General features: G+C 38.2%; 1 protein-coding gene across 1 annotated transcript in view; it reads left to right on the forward strand.

Annotated features, from left to right (window-relative positions):
• LOC114661678 (zinc finger protein 658B-like) overlaps positions 1-18460 on the forward strand; it is a 278339-nt gene that overhangs the window by 172349 nt on the left and 87530 nt on the right. The gene's annotated exons all lie outside the window — the stretch shown is intronic.

Here is an 18460-nt window from a genome sequence, read left to right on the forward strand (position 1 = left end):
GCCAAAGACTAAATATGAAGAAGACGGCCTCGGGTCAGCAGTCACAATATAAGGGGTGCTGAGGTGTGTGTGGGAGAGTGTCCTAACTGGAGTCTTGGAGTGTCACTGAATCAGGAGATGCACCCTCAGTGCCACCTTTAAAAATTCACTCCATCTGCTGTCCCTGCTATTTCACAACCAATTTATGAAGTGTAAAGGGGATTTTTAAAGTCCACAAGAAGCAATTGGGGAATAGGAAGGATATTCATAACAAAAGTCTGATATCACCAAACTGACTCCAGTTTTACAGGTACTTGAATCAAAATATATTCTGTGGAGCAGGCATTGTAGGTTTATAGCAATGGCCAGGTCTGCTGTTTCCCCTAATTGAGCCCACCACTCCAGTTCAAGTATGGACAAACCTTACTTCTCATTCTTGATGTCCAGCAATTCTCATTTCAGCGTTTTGTTTGATTTACTGTATGCTCTTTGCCCTCCATCTCAGTGTCCATTGACTCTTTTGTCTTCTTTTTCCCAGGACCCCTTTAATCTCCGATGCCCTGGAAGGTTTGTCAGCTTTACGTAAAAACATCTACATGGCCTGCATAACTTGTAATGACTTGAGAGGACAACGACAAAGAAACATCTTGAGTTTTAGCCTGTCAGAGTGGGATGTCCTCTCTCTAGTGGCAAACCTAGCAACCTGTCCTGGCAAGCCAACAGACCTTTGAGATTAATAAAGATTACATATGAGTGGGTTAGGAAAATGGAGGAGTGAAACTTAAAAAAAAATATTTAATTTTTATATATATATATATATATATATATATATATATATATATTTTTTTTTTTTATTATACCTAGATACATTTTTCAATTAGCCTTTTAAAAGGCTATTGGGATGCTTGGGTTCAGTTACTATTTTTAATATGGTATGTTTGGATGATGACCTGGTGGCTCCTACTCCTTCATAGTATAATGTGTGTGTGTATATGTATAGTGAGATATATACACACAAAAGTAGGTTTACAGTTGAGTATGTGAAACAGTTTATTCTTGTATTAGATATTACTTATTGTATTATTTGTTTTCTTATTATTGTTATAAAGCTATTGTAATAATCATAACCTCCATGTCTTTTTCCATACAAACAAGTGTAAACCTACATTTGTCTACCCCTGTATATATCTTCTATGCAGTGTGCGCTGGGCCAGTGGCATTTGCACAAGTGATGCCAGCAGGCTAACCTAATTTAAAATGGCTGGTTCAGTTCTAGGAGTCACCAGGTAAAGTGGTAGAATAGCAGTCATTAGGGAAAGGCACTCACACTCGATTTGCAGTCTGGGCTTTACAGAGGAGTTCCTTTCATCTGAGATGACTGAGTTGCACCAAGGAGGGTCTTGTGAGGTTTTTTCTCCCTTAACTGGTCACGTTTGTTTTGATGATGGGTCCTCACCAAGCCTGGGGTGACCTTATTTATCCTGTGCTGAATGGTACGGATCTGGACCAGTACACATCTTAAAGGACAATGATGCCATGTGCCGTTTGCTGTTCCAATGATGAGCATACTGAACAATACTGATATGGTGAAATTGTAATGTGTAATTCTAGACGGATAATGTTACAGTGCTCTCCAAATGGACTTGCTATATTTTCCTATTTATAAAACACATAGTTTTATATTTGTAGTCATGCTTTTGTTTGCTACTGTAATCCTTCAGTTTCCTTTGGGGTTAATAAAGGTTTTATCAATTATATATTGTCTTTCATAAAGTGCTATGAAAAAGTGTTCTTCCCCCTTCCTGTTATTGTCTTAAAGTTTAAATATATAAATTTGCCTTTTATGCCAATCAAGCTACACTCAATAACGCATAAAGACAACATCAAAACAAGTTTTCAGAAAGGCTGACACACTTATTTTAAAAATCCCAAACTGAAATCTGTCATCCCTAGAATTATTCAGACCCTTAATTCAGTACTTTGCAGAAGCAACTTTAGCAGTCTTCTTGGTGAAGTCTCATCATGTTTTGCACACCTGGATTTGGGCAGTTTATTCCATTCTTCTTCTCAAGCTCCATTAAATTGGATGGGAGGTGTCTGTAACCTGACACCATCGGCTCTCTCCACACATGCTCTATGGGGTGGAAGTTGGGACCAATCCAGGTCCCTCAGATTTGTCTTAAAGCCATCTCAGGGTTGTCTTGGGTACAATATTCAGGTCACTGTCATTCTCAAATGCAAACTGTTGCCCCTTTTGAAGCTCGCCTATATTTACGGGCGCCTTTATTCGGCACTCAATTGAGGTCGCCCTTTTGAAGGTCGCCTTTTTGTGCGCGCCCTTATTGAATAGAATCAGTTAGCATAGCTTTTGTGACACGTAGTGAAGTGTCTCTCTACATTGTGCCGCTTTGCCGTTGCCAGAGTCACCCCGCAAATGAGACACACACAGGTTTCTTTCACAGTAGTAAAAAATAACTCTTCTTCCCATTCACTGTGAAAATGATACATTTTCTTTCTTTTTTCTGCCATGTTTTTGGGACAAGAAACCACATTCAACTCCCCATCTTCGCTGCGCCAGCTAATGACAATATCTAAAAAAGCATTTAAAACAAGTTTAGGTAAACTCTGTTCTATTCTAGTTCAACGGTCAGTATTGTGCGCATGACAAAACTTCAGCATTCATGGAGAGTAAGCTACAATGAAAAAAAATGGCATGTCAGATTAAAATTTATATATATATATATATATATTAGTATAATAATAATTTTATATATAAAATTGTTTGTATCAAAAATAATTATGCTTAATGCACTAAATTAATATATCCTGAAACATGATATTTTTATATAAAATTAATGAAACTTTTTAATTCTGTTAAATTAAATTATGCTAAATAAACACGTCAAAGCAGCATAATATTTTAACAACTGTTTTATAAACTTTATTAAAAATGCACCTCACCGAGTTACTTAGCTATAACATTTTTAGGTTGTTAATTATACTTATTCCAGTTTCATTTTATAGTTCATACTCAGTTATTAATAAGAAATAAACAGGGGGGTATTTTCCGTACGTCGCTTAAACCATCCGAGATCAGGTGCCTCATCTTGGATAAGTTAATGCCGGTGAAACTCATCCAGATAAGTCGGTTTTTCAAACGCAGCTGTGTATTAGATTAGTGTAGCTGGATCTAATGATACGAGATGAATGCGCGCCCCCGCGCGGAGTGAAAAGCCCATATATATTGAGTCTAGAAAACATGGTCAGCAAGTCTTTGATAGGCTGTAACAAAATGACGAAAGACACACACGCGGCGCAAGACCTTTTATTCGAAGGACACGAAGAATTTCAAGATTTAATATGCACAAGGGGTAACACTGCAAAAGCAGCCCAGACCAGAAAAGACGGCTGGCAAAAAGTGGCCAACAAATTAAACGCTAAGTAGTGTGCATTGTACTTAGTGAATGCAGCGTTTCATTTCCTATGTGTCAGATTAATTATTATTTAATATGTCATAATTCCAGATCAAACGTGAGCACAAGGAGAACATGGGAACAGGTTAAAGTGAAGTACAAGAATATACTTCAAACTGGTAAATATTGGTATAGAACTATTTAAAGAATTGTTGACATAAAGAATCATATATAATATAAAAAACATTAATTTTAAAGCTAATAAGAAGGCAGACAAGCAAAAAACAGGTGGAGGTCCACGCGGTCCAGACCTAACCCCTGCAGAAGAGTTGGCTCTCCAGCAAAATGCCCATCGCCCTGTTTCTGAGGGCATTACAGTGGGAAGCTCCTCCTCAGAACCAGTGGCAGGATGCAGTGGTCACTTCATTTCAGGTAAAGGATGGTCATTGCATATTTGTCCTCCATGTGTGCTATAGGTATGTTCCATATAGCCCTCTTTTTTGTTGGGTCAGTTGCAGGGAATGTCATATCCCTTGAACCTGTGTCTGACCAACGAGATATTGACGAAGGTCAAATATTTGATGAAGACACTGTGTCTGATTATTCATCAGGAGGAGAGGTACATTTTCCAAATAATGTTTGATCAAACTCCACTCTGATCAGTCCCATGTGCCCCAATCACATTTGGAAATCCTGGTAATGAGAATGTTAGGCTGATTGTGGGATTCTTCGTGGAACTGTGGGTGTTTTTGCCTGTGTATTACCTACCTGCAATGGCATGAAACGCCTCTTTTATTGTCTGCACACGCAGGTGTCCAGTAGACACAATGAAAACCTGAAGGAAATGTTTCACAGCCAAACAGACTTTACGAATTGCCTGGCAAACTGCACTTTTCGATAGATGTTCCGCATCGCCTACAGTATATAAAAAAGTGCCGCTTGTTAAAAACCTCAAAGCGATGCCTACTGTCTGTGTGGTTGTGAGAGCCCGACTTCGCCGAGTTTGACTTCGAATATACGGAGCTAATAAATCTTTGAGGTACAATATTCCCCCTCGGCTAAAGCGGTATCTTTCGTACAGAATTTCCTCCGGGGGCAATAAAGGATCTTGCTGATCGCGCAAAACCCTCTTTGTATGAAATTCTCTTCCTATAATTTGCACACCGATATCAATTTGTCGCTCATTCACGAACGGCGAAGCCCTGACTGGATGACTTCCACGCACCGTCACTGATCACGTGTGTAAACTAATCCTTGTTTACGTAGAACACACCTGCTCCGAGCAGGTTTGAGGATTAGGATGTGTTACTATGACAACACTTCCAGCAAGAGTTTCAAAAAACCGACAGATCAGGATCAGGCCAAATCGTCAACAATTCCATCCGGCTAAGCGAGTAATCCACGTACGAAAAATACCCCCCAGGTTTGCTTATACCAAAGCTAGTTTTATTTGGTAAAAAACAATGCAAACCAACAGAAATACAAAAGATTATAATTCAAAAACAGAAATGTACAACAGTTGTACAAGAGCACTGCTTCTTTGGCTGTGCCAGAATGCCATGACCAATTTAGAACTAAATATGAACACAAAATCCACCTTGGATAGAGTGTTTTATTATAAAATACATTTATGTATATTTGGGCAACTGTATATATTATAGAATAAAGGTTAAATATTAGTAGAATATAAAGTGCTGCTTGGCACCTTTTTTGACAAAAAAAAAAACTATTTTTAATTTTCAAACAATCAAATTCGCAACTGCATTGTATTGTATTTGGGTGTATTATTGATTTGTCTACATTAATAGTATTTATCTGGTTGAGCAATGCTATGATAATACTAATGAATAGCAATGCTGAAAGTAAGTAAATAGTTGAGCCGTAACGAAAGTCAGACCCCCCCCCCCCCCCCCCCCCCCCCCAAGTACGTAAACGTACCTGTACTAAGCGAATAAATCAAGACAACTTAATAGTACATTTACTAACTTGTGACGGTAGTTAGTGAGCATAGGTTGATAAAACATTAAAAGAGAATACAAGGAGAAACGTAAAACGGAGTAATGTTAGTCTGTGTGATGAAGTGTTTTAAATGAACATCTGAATACTTCTCGTGTGTGTGTTTTAACTTTCATTTCACTAACCTTTTGCTCCAAACCGGCGACAAGAACTCAAACCCGCAACCTGATGCTTCTTTGAAAGTCACGTGACTTTACCGCAAGTTATCCAACTTCCGCTGACGATGAATCCGCTCGGTGCTTATTAATTTCCAGCGAGGACTAAATATAACTATGTTGACTTCTACCTAAATGAGTGAAATGAGTATATTGCTCATCCCATAAAATTCAATAAATTAAACATGCTCGAATTATGTTCAAAAGTGAAACATAAACAATACATGTAACCGCATCAAGTAAATGCATAACAACCTGCCATTTCCCTTTTTTCAGTGTACAATGAACCCCGTCTGATACGTGTCCAGCTGTGGAAAAACTAATACATGAAAACACAAGAGACATTCCGCAAGTCAGTGCTTCTGATCACGAGCTCTGATTTACAAAAAAGAACACATCTGGAGGCGTCTTGTCGGATGTCTTCATTTCTATGAGCAAAATAAAAGAAAATGTGACCGACAGTACACCTCATGTAGCAGACATGTATTCAATCCAAATTCTGATCCCTAGTGACCTTAGGTTCCGGACGTGTGAGTAACATGCGCCTATGCTGGTCACAAACTTCTTCTGGGCACGGAAACACCTGGAGAAGTCGGCTATAAAAGTAGCCCGTGAGCGGAAACGGCGCTTAGGGAGCACATCGAACTCGTCTCCCGGCTTCCAGGCAAAAAATTACCTCGAGAAGTTTGCTCATTCTCTCCATGTCTCTGTAAGTTTTTCTCTTATATCTAAAGACATGCAGGTTAGATTAACTGGAAACTCCGAATTATCTGGTATGTGCCGTCCCACCGGCCACCCAAAGGGACTGTCGCCCCATCTTGGCCCGTTTCATTTCTTGCACAGAACGCTGCCATGGTAGTACTGTCGCCCCCTTTTCTCTGAACTGAATGAAATGGGTTTGACGATATTGTGTTTTGTTAGGCAGCACAGCAAGATACACTAACTTACTCAGGACTGAACATGAAGGAAGGAACTGAACCACCACTTTGTCCAGTGAATTAGCCACTAGATCACGCTGCCTCCTCGATCACTGGCTGCATTTACAAGATGAATTAAAACTCATAATTCAGGCTTTTGTATTGATATCTTTTTTACGTATGTTGTCCTTGAGTTTTAAAAAGTCAGATTATGATTAAAATATTCATACTACATCGATGAATTATTCACAGCACAATCATGCAGTGGCTAACATCGCTTGCTCATTTATCCTGAATCCTGGCTCAGAATCTCACGTCTGGTTGTTCTTTGTGTGGCATCTACACGTTCTCCCTTTTACCTTCAGGGTCACACCCCCAATCCCCCAACCCCCCCAATCCCCCCCACACACACACGCACATTTCCAGACACAGTAAGGTTGGTTGTCAATTCCTAAATGGTTTGTGTGGGAGGTTGTGCATGTGCCACTTTTAATGCACTGGCATCCAGTCCAGGGCTGTGCCCAGTGCTGATGACCAGTGACGTGTACAGACCTTTTTGGTAGGGATGGGAGGTCGAAATCCTGTGAAGGTTTAGGCTTCTTGCCGATTGTGGCCGAAATTGACACAGAGCTTTGAATATAGTGACATCTTGTGGTTTACAGAAATCATAGCAGCTATGATCCTGAAAGAGCGCGCGCGGCGGAAGCAAACACAATCGGTCAAGTCACTAAATTAAACTGTATTTTTCTGTCATATTCTCGTGACACAGCGACACAAGCGGAGTGATTTCAGTGACATTCGATTGTGCTGGGTGTCTTCGCGTGGAAGTTCAAGAGGCAGAAGTATCCCATAACAATTATTCATTGCTACACTAACAGTCATTGATAAATAAGAATAGTTAAATAAATATCTTAATGTAAGAGAATTAACAACAGCATAATGTAGTTCTAGACACTAGCACCATACTATTGTAAGAGACCTTCAGTTAATGAGATTAAAATGATGTGTTTAAAGGCTTGCTGACCAATGAACATCAACAGTTTTGTTGTATTACCCAAAACAGGGACAATATTATCCACAGAAATCAATTTGTGCATCATGGGAAGAATCAAGAAAATGAAGAAAATATCAATGTGCATGTCTGTCTACAGAAGGCCACAACTTCACTTCTGTAAATAGAGTTTCACTGATGGTAAAGTGGTTAAAAATGTACACCAGACGTGAGACGCCTATTAAAGACCACACATTATTTCCATATGGTGTAGTAAACAGTAGCCTGCAGAGCCTTAGCAAGGCGTATTGCTTATCTCAGCTATTCCTATTGAGAGAAAAAGGCATTTGGGCCAGCCTGTGGAAAGGGACAGGTGGCTGGAGACACTGCAGCCACCCGTTTGTGCACATCCCTGGTCCAAATATAACCCCCCATGGCAGTGAAGGTTTTATCTGATTCCACAAGGTGACCCAATGTCCCAAAATGATGTCCTCATCCTACAACAGACTCAGATCTTCTGGCATGTGGCAAAGGCAGCACTTCAGGGGAGTCCTCTTCCTGAACTTTTTGCTTTCAGTTTTAAAAAATATTCCTGTAAAAAATGATTAATGGATACATCCCAGCTATTAGAGTCCTGCACAATTTGTGGTGGCTTTGAGATCTATTTGTTAGTTTGTTTTTTGTTCAGATGGAAAATTTAAAATTTTAATAGCTTTAATCTCTATAATGTGTTTTCTATGTGTGTAAATTATTTTGCTTATTGCTGACATGCAACAACGATTGCTTTCCATGGGTACCACAATTTTGTAGGAATTACATTATGGTTAGTATAGAGTTGTAATGCTAGAATGACCAGGAGTCCATGGGCCATGATGTCACTGAAGCAACGGTATAATATTCATTGTAATTATAATATTTCATTGTACATCCAGCACCGCTGAGAGTGTCAGCCTTTTCAGCAGCTCCGTGTATGACTGTATGTGTACTTTTCTACTTTTATTTTTCTATTTTTAATTTATTGATCACTCCTTGTGAATTTCCCATTGGGATTAATAACGTATCTATCTATCTAATAGATCAGCATTGTACACTTTCTAGTTATTTGAGATTGTGAATACAAACCAAAGAAGAAAAAGAAAATCAAATGAACTCTGTGTTTAGCGCTCTAATATAACAGTTTTCTTGCTTTTAATCTTTGATTATGTATTCTACTTAGTGTTTTGGTTTTGGTGCTTTATTTCTAAGAGCTTATGGTTAACAACTATTGAGTCATGTCTCCCAATAGGTTTCCTCCTCTCTCATGCAACTCTGCTGAATCTTTGTGGCAGCTCATTTACTTATCAGGAGTCTATCCAGAAACTCAGAGAAACACGTCTATGTGTACACCAAGAGACTCGCTGTTGCTGGAGTAAATGTAGGTGTTCCTCCTACTTGAAGCCAGCAGCCACACTACCTGCACTTTAGAACAGGTAGTCCACTGGAGGTTAAGCATGTTTGGGCCTGGCCAATAGTTGTATAAGACACCAGCTAGGAGAAGCTTGGGTTAATTCTGGAAGAGGTGTTGGTGAGGCCAGCAGCGGGCACTTACCCTGTGGCCTGTGTGTGGATCCCAATACAGTGAAGGGTCTTTGTGCTGTAAACACTGATGTGCAAAACTGAGGTTCTCACTCTCTGTGGTCATAGAAGATCCCTGGGATCTTTCAAAAAGAGTAGGGTGCACGCTGATGTCCTGGCTAGATTGTTCACCAAGACTCTTGTTCATTCTGGTCCTCTAATCATTCCCTGGCTCTCTTGCTCCTTCACCACTCAACAGCTAATGTTTGGTGAGCACACTGGTGAAAAATGGCTGCTGTCATATCATCATCAAGGTGTATGCAGCAAATTGATGTTGGTTGAAGTTGTTCCCCGCCATCTATGTAAAACACTTTTTAATTAATTAATCAATTAAGTAATTAATTAACGAGTTCCTTTTTAGTCAGTTTACAAGTTACCCAGCGAGACTCGTCCATCTTTACTACAACACCAGAGATATCAGAATGGCTCTTTAGCTTCATTTGGTGTTGAGAATGGTTTGACTCCTCTAACTCTGTTGTTGATGTGTCTGGGCAGTAAGCACCTCTTACCTTGTGGTATGTCTGATCGTGAAGCACCTGCTTCTCTGGACTGGATTCATGACTCACAATATTTAAGCGGATGCACTCTCTCTTAAAGACACCAGGGAAAATTAAACCAACATTTGAGGTTAAAGAGTGCCATACTTTATTTACACCTGATGAATTGCTTATTAATTAAATGGTTTACTGAATTTTCAAAACGCTAAACGCTTAACACTGGTTAAGTAAAAAAGTGCATAATTTAGACAATCTGTCATTATGACTTTCCAGTTGCTTCCAAAACTGATACACAAAAATAAGACTATAGACGAATGCCAAAATGAGGTATCTGCCAAGACGGCTTAGGGGTAATGGATGGAAAAAAGTATTGTGTGCTGTCCAATTATCATTCAAATCATACAACAATAACATTTATTTCTATAGCACATTTTCATACAAAAAATGTAGCTCAGAGTGCTTTATAAGATGGCAAAGAGAAAGTTACAAGAAAAGAAAAACAAATAAGGTTAGGCAATAATATTAAAGAATAAATAACAAATACAGCATAGGAAGGTCATACATCAGCTCAGGTGAAAATCTTTACAATTTATTATGGAAAAACAACTGAAAAAGAGGAGAGACAGACCAAAAAAATGAAAATACCAATTGGTCAGACATTTTAGATGCCATGTTGCACAGGCGGCTCATTGATCTGCATTGCAGAAATACTCTTGTGCACTTTTGGTTAATGTAACTCTTTGAGTAGTGCTTAAAACTTAATAATTTCTGGATGAATGTTCAACTCTGTCTGTGTCACCTCTGCTGCTTGTGCTTCAACAGCTTTTCTCATTCTCTACCCACCTGTCCTGGTAAGGAGTGAGGTGGGAATTTTTTAGATTGGCAGGTGCTGGGCCTCTCCTAAGGAATTCCTAGGCTGTCCTAGGTCAGTTGAAGAAAATACTTCATCCAGCATAGCCTGGGGCTCTCCTCAAGTCTTGTACTGTGGGGACATGCAGCCATGGGTATCGTGTCCTCATCTGTAAACCACTTCAACGGACTCCTATCAATCCAGAGAAGCAGCATGTCTACAGTAAGCTTCTCACACTTTCAGTGAGAATGTATGTGGATGACATTTTTACTTTTATGATAATATTTGGCAATTAAAAAAAGAAAACAAGCAACATATTTAAGTTTAACCAAAGTAACAATTTAAATATTAAGCAAGTACAACTATAACTAAAAGCTACAAAATGATAACTCCAAGAACACTAGATATCTAGTCTTGCTGAAGCCAGAATATCTATGTCTGAAGATAATCCCAAGTGACATTTTCTTAAAAGTGTGTAGTAAAAATTGGATGTCTCACTGAGTGTCATACTTGTATACCAATCCAATGCCTCATGAAGGGGTGGTGATTTGAGAGAGCTGATTCTTGTTAACCTACTCTGGTAGAGAAAGCTTCTTTTTACGATGAACCATCTACAGTCTAAAAAAGACCCTATTAGATATATAATTGTATGTTTTGTGAGCCGAAAGCACATTTCACTTTTTAAAAATAAACATAACCTTATTCAAGGGGAAAACCTAGTTAAAATGACAGACCGATCTTGTAGCAGACAAAGGCACTTCTCAAATGCGTGGTGCCCAGTAGCTGCAGTGATCTTACATGTGTCTCTCTGTCTCCATTTTCGCAGCGCAACACTCATTACATTGTGAAAAATAATCATTACGCTTCAGTTACCTTGTGCTCCTGAGCTCCTGAATGGTTAACGGCAACTTTAACTTTTTATTTTTCTCTCAGCATCAAGTCTTTTGTATCTTTTGCTTTCTCCCTGAAACCCTGTCAGTAGTTTAAAACGTACAAACTGGAGAAATTTGGAGCAGATGTTTTAGGAAAAAGTCAATGTCAAAGTCAATGTCAATGTCAATGTCAATTTATTTATATAGCACATTTAAACAAACACAGTAATGCTGTGGCCAAAGTGCTTTACAAAAATAGAACAAATTAACATAAAACATAAATAGAAATAAAATATATGAACATAAAATAAAGTACATAATAAACAGAAGTAATGTTATATACATAAAAAATAGAAGTAATGTAATATAATCACAAAGAGGAAGCCATCAGTATTACTGAAGGTAACTGAATGCAAGTGAGTAGAAATGAGTCTTTAATCTTGTTTTAAACAGTTCAATTGTAGACGACTCCTTTATATGAGGAGGTAAAGAGTTCCACAGGCGAGGCTGCCAAAGCCGCGTTTGTCCCCCTTGGTTGTACACTTGGTACGAGGGACAACCAGAGACAGCTGACCAGAAGATCTAAGCACTCTAGATGGCTGATGTAAAACACACAGTTCAGATAAATAGGCAGGAGCAAGCCCATGTAAAGATTTAAAAACTAGCAGCAGGATTTTAAAATCATTTTGAAAACTGACAGGCAGCCAGTGTAAAGAAGCTAATATTGGAGAGACAGAGTCAGACTTTCTTGCCCCAACCAGAAAGCGAGCGGCAGCATTTTGTACCAACTGTAACCTGTGTATCAAGGATTTGTTAATCCCAGAATACAGTGAGTTGCAGTAATCGAGGCGAGAAAAAATAAACGCATGAGTAGCTATCTCAAGATCCCTAGAAGATGAAAAAGGCTTTATCTTACCTAATAGACGAAGTTGGAAAAAGCAACTCTTGACTACAAAATTTATTTGTTTCTCAAAAGAGAGGTTACTGTCAAAGGTAACACCAAGATTACGGACTTGAGGTTTGGAAAAGACAGAGAAAGAGCAGAGAAGACCAAGACCAATTTGAGCTTTAGCTGATGGACCCACTATAAGCACCTCCATTTTATTTTGATTCAGATCAAGAAAATTATTAGCCATCCAGGATCTTAGTTCAGACAGACAGTTGTGGAGTTGATTTGTTGTAGAGTTGCAGACAGGAATATAAACCTGAGTATCATCAGCATAGCAGTGAAAAGAAATGTTAAATTTCCTAAAAATTGCTCCAATAGGGTGAAGGTATATGGAGAATATAATAGGACCCAAAATGGATCCCTGAGGAGCAGTAGATGAAGAAGAGGAATTAAAAGTCACTGAAAAGTATCTACCAGTTAAATATGACCTGAACCAGTTAAGAGCAGCCCCTTTAAGCCGAACAAGATGTTCAAGCCGCATCAGCAATATTTCATGGTCAATAGTGTCAAAGGCAGTGGACAAGTCAAGGAGGAGAAGGACTGCCGCATCACCTGAGTCAGTAATAAGAGAGATGGTCGTTGAACACTTTCAGGAGTGCCGTTTCAACACTATGATAACGCCTAAAGCCACATTGGTAGGTCTCAAATAAATTATTAGAGTTAAGGTGATCAACCAATTGATTATAAATAATTCTTTCTAGAATTTTAGCCAGAAATGGCAGTTGGGAAATTGGATGAAAATTAGCTAAAACTCCAGGGTCTAATTCTGCCTTTTTTAGATGGGGACAGACTGCAGCATGTTTAAAAAATGAGGGCACAACACCCGAACTAATAGAATCATTGATGATGGCTAATAAGGGTGGGCCCAACACATCAAAGGCTTCCACTAAGAGACGTGGTGGTACAATATCCAGAGGACTGGTATAAGGGTGTCAATAGTTCTTTTTAGCTGTGAAAGTGAGACTAGATCAAAGGATTCTAAGACAGTGTCATGATTAACAGTAGAAAGTTCGTAGCCCGTTTGAACAATGCCACGGCGGATAGTATCGATTTTGCTGACAAAGAATGATAGAAACTGGTCACATGAATGAACAATGCTATTTGAGCCCATCGCAGAGTGGGGGTGAATGGCCGCATTAATTGAATTAAATAAGACCCTAGGATTCTTTGAATGACGGGAAAAAAAAGTCATGTGGACAGAGCATTTGAAGTGCCAAGACTTTGCCACAATTCACTATGAATTTTTCAATGGGTCGTCCTCAGATGTGTATTCTCATCTGAAAATTACATCTGGCCCCGTGAGATTACTGCATATTAGTTTATCAAAGGATCCACCCATATGCAGCAAGGGCCAGTTTGGAGTTATCACTTAACCTAATCTTCATGTCTTTAGATACTAAAGAGAAGAAACTTCATAAACGGAAAATAATCTAAAATGAAATGTGCAAAAAGAGCAGCTCTTATTTGCACATATTATTTTCCTTCAGTTTTCTTGGATCATCCATCAGCACAGGCACACAAGTCCCCAGTCCCTCCAGCAGTCATCCTGTAGAGAAGCAAAAGGCAGAACATTAGGATGTGTCGACAATACAATGAGCAGCAGGCACTGACATGTGGGGCAGATGATACATTTAGTTGGCATTCGAAATGGCAGATCTAGAATGTAAAACACCTGCTGCTATAAATCAATTAAATATACAATGTGATAGAGACAGATAGTAAAGAAGTTTGTAAAGTGCATCTTTACTTATCTTTATCTTTCCAATAAAAATAGATGTAATGCGTTACTAGAGCATTTGACAGTATCCAAATAAAAGAATTCTACCAGTAAATGAAGCCACTTCTTTCATTAACATGCAAGATAATTTCAAAGTACAGGACCCAATCATGCGCACACTCAGACTTGGCCAATGTAGAGGCTCCAGTTACTCAGGCCTGCACTATTTTTAGGATGTGTGAGAAAAAACCGAAACAAACATGGGGGCAACAAACTCAACATAAGAATCTTAGTTAGTAAGAGGCAGTTGTGTTGAGCTCCTGTGACTCCCAGTGGTGTAGTCTGTCATGCCCAGTGAGGCTCTCCAACTAGTCCGTGACTCGCTCCTCAAGCAGGTTTGGTGCTGCTCGTTAGTCATAGGGATAGTCTGTGTGTGTGTGTATGAGAAATGATATATAATGAGCGCTCATCCAAAAGAACAATGTGTGTAACGCAGCAACAAGGAATAAGGAACACATGCATTTTGGTCCTCAGGAACAGATAAGAAGCTCATCTGTCTTGTGCCTGGTGCATAACATTCACTGACAGAATGAAATAACGGGAAAAAGTAGATCACAATTATAGATGAACTCGTTGTATCGTTAAACCCTTCATACAACACCAAATTTGTCAGGCAGCAGGCTGTTGGCTGCCTCAGAAGGGTGTGCTGGCAAGTCAGCGCACAAACAGTACATGATTTTCAGTCATGTGTATTAACATGGTCCCCAATCAGTAACATTAGTTGGCAAATTTGACATTAACCTTCAACTAGAAGTTATGTAATGTGAAACTGCCTTTTGTCATTCAGGTAGATCATTTTAAAAAAGACTCATAATATTTTGGAGTCCTATGAGTAGTAAACAACCAGCTTAATTATCAGAGTGTAACACACAAAGGACATAGGCCACTGTAGGAGAAAGTGGGCATTGCCCATTCTGCTAAGCTTTCATAGCACACCTGGCCTGTTAAGAAAGAAGATTTATTAACAAGTATGCAGACATCTAGCTGCACCTTCACCGACTTGACTTTTCAAACCAAGTGACTGAACTCCAGCTTGGACCAGGATCTGCCTGGACTTCATCTGATAACAAAGGTGTAAGTCAGAGGCGACCTAAGTTTATAGGATAGTTTTTTTTTTGTTAATTATTTTGGAGTGAAAGCCATGAAGAAGAATTAAATGAAAACAATGCAAAGAAATCTTACTTGGTAATTGGTGAAGGAGCAGACACTGAATGCTGGTCTTGGCTCATGTCTGTGAAAAGCTCCTCCAAGCTCCAGCTCCTTCTGTTATGAGCAAAGGGCACTCCTGGGATCTCCTTACGTTTCTTGCGTAAGTTCAATGTCTGTTGAGGATGTCTATCAAAATTCAATATAAAAGTGAGCCAGAGACCCCATATATATATATAATAAGTTCACATTGACCACATTTGAATGAATTGATTCATTTTATGAAAAAGATGTTAAAAAAACATTTTGTTCTGCACAAGTGGCTTTTGTGGGAAAGAAACAATTATCTCGAGGCTTGTCATCTGAAATGAATACAGGATTCTTCATTATGAAAGACTAACTAAAATAATTAGGAATGCTCTGGTTTGGGACAAATAAAATACTGTCTATTTATCTGTCACTTGAAAAAAAAAAAAAAGATTCTTTTGAGAAACTCAATTCAATTAAGTGTAAAATTTAACTGATTTGAGTTACTTAGAGTTATCCAAACTGACAACTGTGAATGTCTTATTAAATCAAATTACTGAATGTTAACAAAATTAGAATATGTCAATTACAAACTCTTGCATTGCATAATACTTTCCAATTAATTAAATATACCCAAAAATGAAACCCAAAATCTTTGTTTTTCGAATTTATATTTTTGAGTTTTAATTAAACTGGCAAGTTGTCTAATCACTTACCACAACATTATTAAATGGCATTGCCAAGTAGCCAATCACACCTCAGTAATTAACATATTAATATTCCCCTTTTGTCACTGCAAGGATGCAAGCCCACTCATGTGGTTTAAGCCATGCAGCAGATTTGTTAGATTATCAAAGACAAATATGCTCAAAGCCACCGTCAACAATTGTTTGGCACTTAAATTACCATTATGTCCAGTCTTTAGCTTTCTCTAATGACAGACAAATGGGTGAAGACTGCTAAAATTCTGCAATATTGTCACATAAAGGCTGGTCACTCAATGCAGATTAACTCAGTTTATGCTAATAAGGCATTTTTTGACACCAAAACTAACTCAAAACTGCTTGAAAATTCTGAAAAGAGTCACCCAAAAGTTGCTCTACTGTATATGAAATCCTCTTTTTCCTTCACTGAAAAATATAAACAGAAGATCATCTAATTTGGCAATACTGGCAATGTTGTATCCTAACATGTTTGCCAATGAAATTAATTTCGTTTAATAAATATAAATTAACTGAGTTCTTATGATATCCAAACAAATGATGTCAATTGCACTAGAAATAGACAATTAAAGCCTACACACACACACACACACACAAACACACACTCATTTTCAGTTGAATCAACTTAAAGTATCTGTGTAATGACAATTTTTACTAAAAGTCACTTTTTAAATCATATTAATTTTGAATAAAGTCAACCTGAGACAATTGGGTAATAGCAATACACCCTAAAATATTGTCTGTAAATGGTTGCTCTTAATTAAAGCAATGAAATCCATTCATACCTTTTTGTATGCAAATTATACTTTTTGATGAGACACCCAAAACATTTCAGTCATTTGTACTAGAAATTGATACACAGAGCCTTGAAACAGATGCATTTTAAGTGAAGTCAATTTAGGTTAGCTGAGTAACAGCAACATACCTCCAGATTAATTTTCCTGAGTGTACCCTGAACTGTTGGAATGTGTACCAAGTACGGATGTCACCAGACTAATTTTTTGGGTACCAAGTCAACATCAAAGTTTCAAAATATAACGGTACTCACTTTTTTACAGTATCGGTAGTACCAAGAAAATTGGTACAGCATTCAAGTGTGATTATGTGACTGCAAGTAGATGAATTAATTGGAAAGGTACACTAATATATGAGAAAACTGTGAGTAAAACTTCATATGGAAGAGTCTCACAGTGGTGATGATAGAGCACCACATCAACACATGTTGAGAAGAAAACCAGCAGAAGTCATGTAGGTGTGGAAGAGCTGTGAGTCTGAGACAGAGAAAGCAGGCAATTGCAAGAATCATACTTGTTATCTAAATAAATAAATAAAATAAGCAAAGCACTGCATTTGGATACTTAGGAATGCCAGGACTAGTTTACTTAAACACTAGTGGGGTGGCTGTTTGATGGCTATAGCTCTATTTTAAAGCCACTGTTGCTGCTAATATTGTGTTGCATAAAAAGGAACAATGGTGGTCATTACAATAAATTGAGGTACTTTAATAAAACGTCAGTGGATGGGATTTCTGTTTTTGCTGTTGTATAAAATAGTATAGCGCAGGGGTGGGCAATGTCGGACCTGGAGAGCCGCAGTGGCTGCAGGTTTTTGTTCCAACCCAGTTTCTTAATGAGAAGTCAATTACGGCTGATGAAGCTCTTATTGCTCAAGTGACATTTTGATGATTCATTTTAGTGGTCTCGCTTGTTCAGGTTCCCCACCCTTAACTGCTTATTTTAATCTTAAACCTCTGCATTCAGTGTTTTAATGGCTCCTTATTAGCAATAAGATGTAAAGGACAAAGCAGTCAGCAGTTCACCATCTCGCTTGTTTCCATTTACATCTCTGTGTGTTCATCACACACTGTTTGATTTATTAAAACACTTAACAGAAAAATGTGACAGGTTTCAAATCATTTTGATGATATCCTTGGAAAGGAAAAAATCTATGATATAAGAACCTTACATTGCAGACTAACAAGCCATAAAATTAAATAAGGTCTGAGACTGGCAATGGTTGGTTTATAATTAAGCAATTAGGTTGGAATGAAAACCTGTGGCCACTGCGGCTCTCCAGGACTGACATTGTCCACCCCTAGTATAGAGTATTATAAAGATTTTGCTGGTATTGATATCAAATACAATAATTCAGGTATCGTACTCTCACTAGTATAACCAAGAAGATAAATGGAGGTACTCTACTCACTCTACTGACATGTCTTCGGATGTTTGCATTTCTTTAATATCCATCACCTCAGTGAAACAGAGCTGATATTCTAAACAATGGAAAAATAATTAGGAGAAAAAAAGCTACAGTACAACTCTTTAAATAGCAAAGTGTTCAACATTTAAGACAAAAAGAATAAAACAATTGAATTCTAACATTTTAGGAGCTTTAATACAACTGGACAAAATGGAAACGAACAAAACCTGTTCTGTAGCTAAATGGCTACAATGCGGCAGAAACAATCTAATAAAGGATGTCTATGTTGTACTCTATCAATTACCTGAAGGTTGTAACATTGACGTAATTATA

Source organism: Erpetoichthys calabaricus, chromosome 12 (genome assembly GCF_900747795.2).
Source record: "Erpetoichthys calabaricus chromosome 12, fErpCal1.3, whole genome shotgun sequence".
Classification (NCBI taxonomy): Eukaryota; Metazoa; Chordata; class Cladistia; order Polypteriformes; family Polypteridae; genus Erpetoichthys; species Erpetoichthys calabaricus.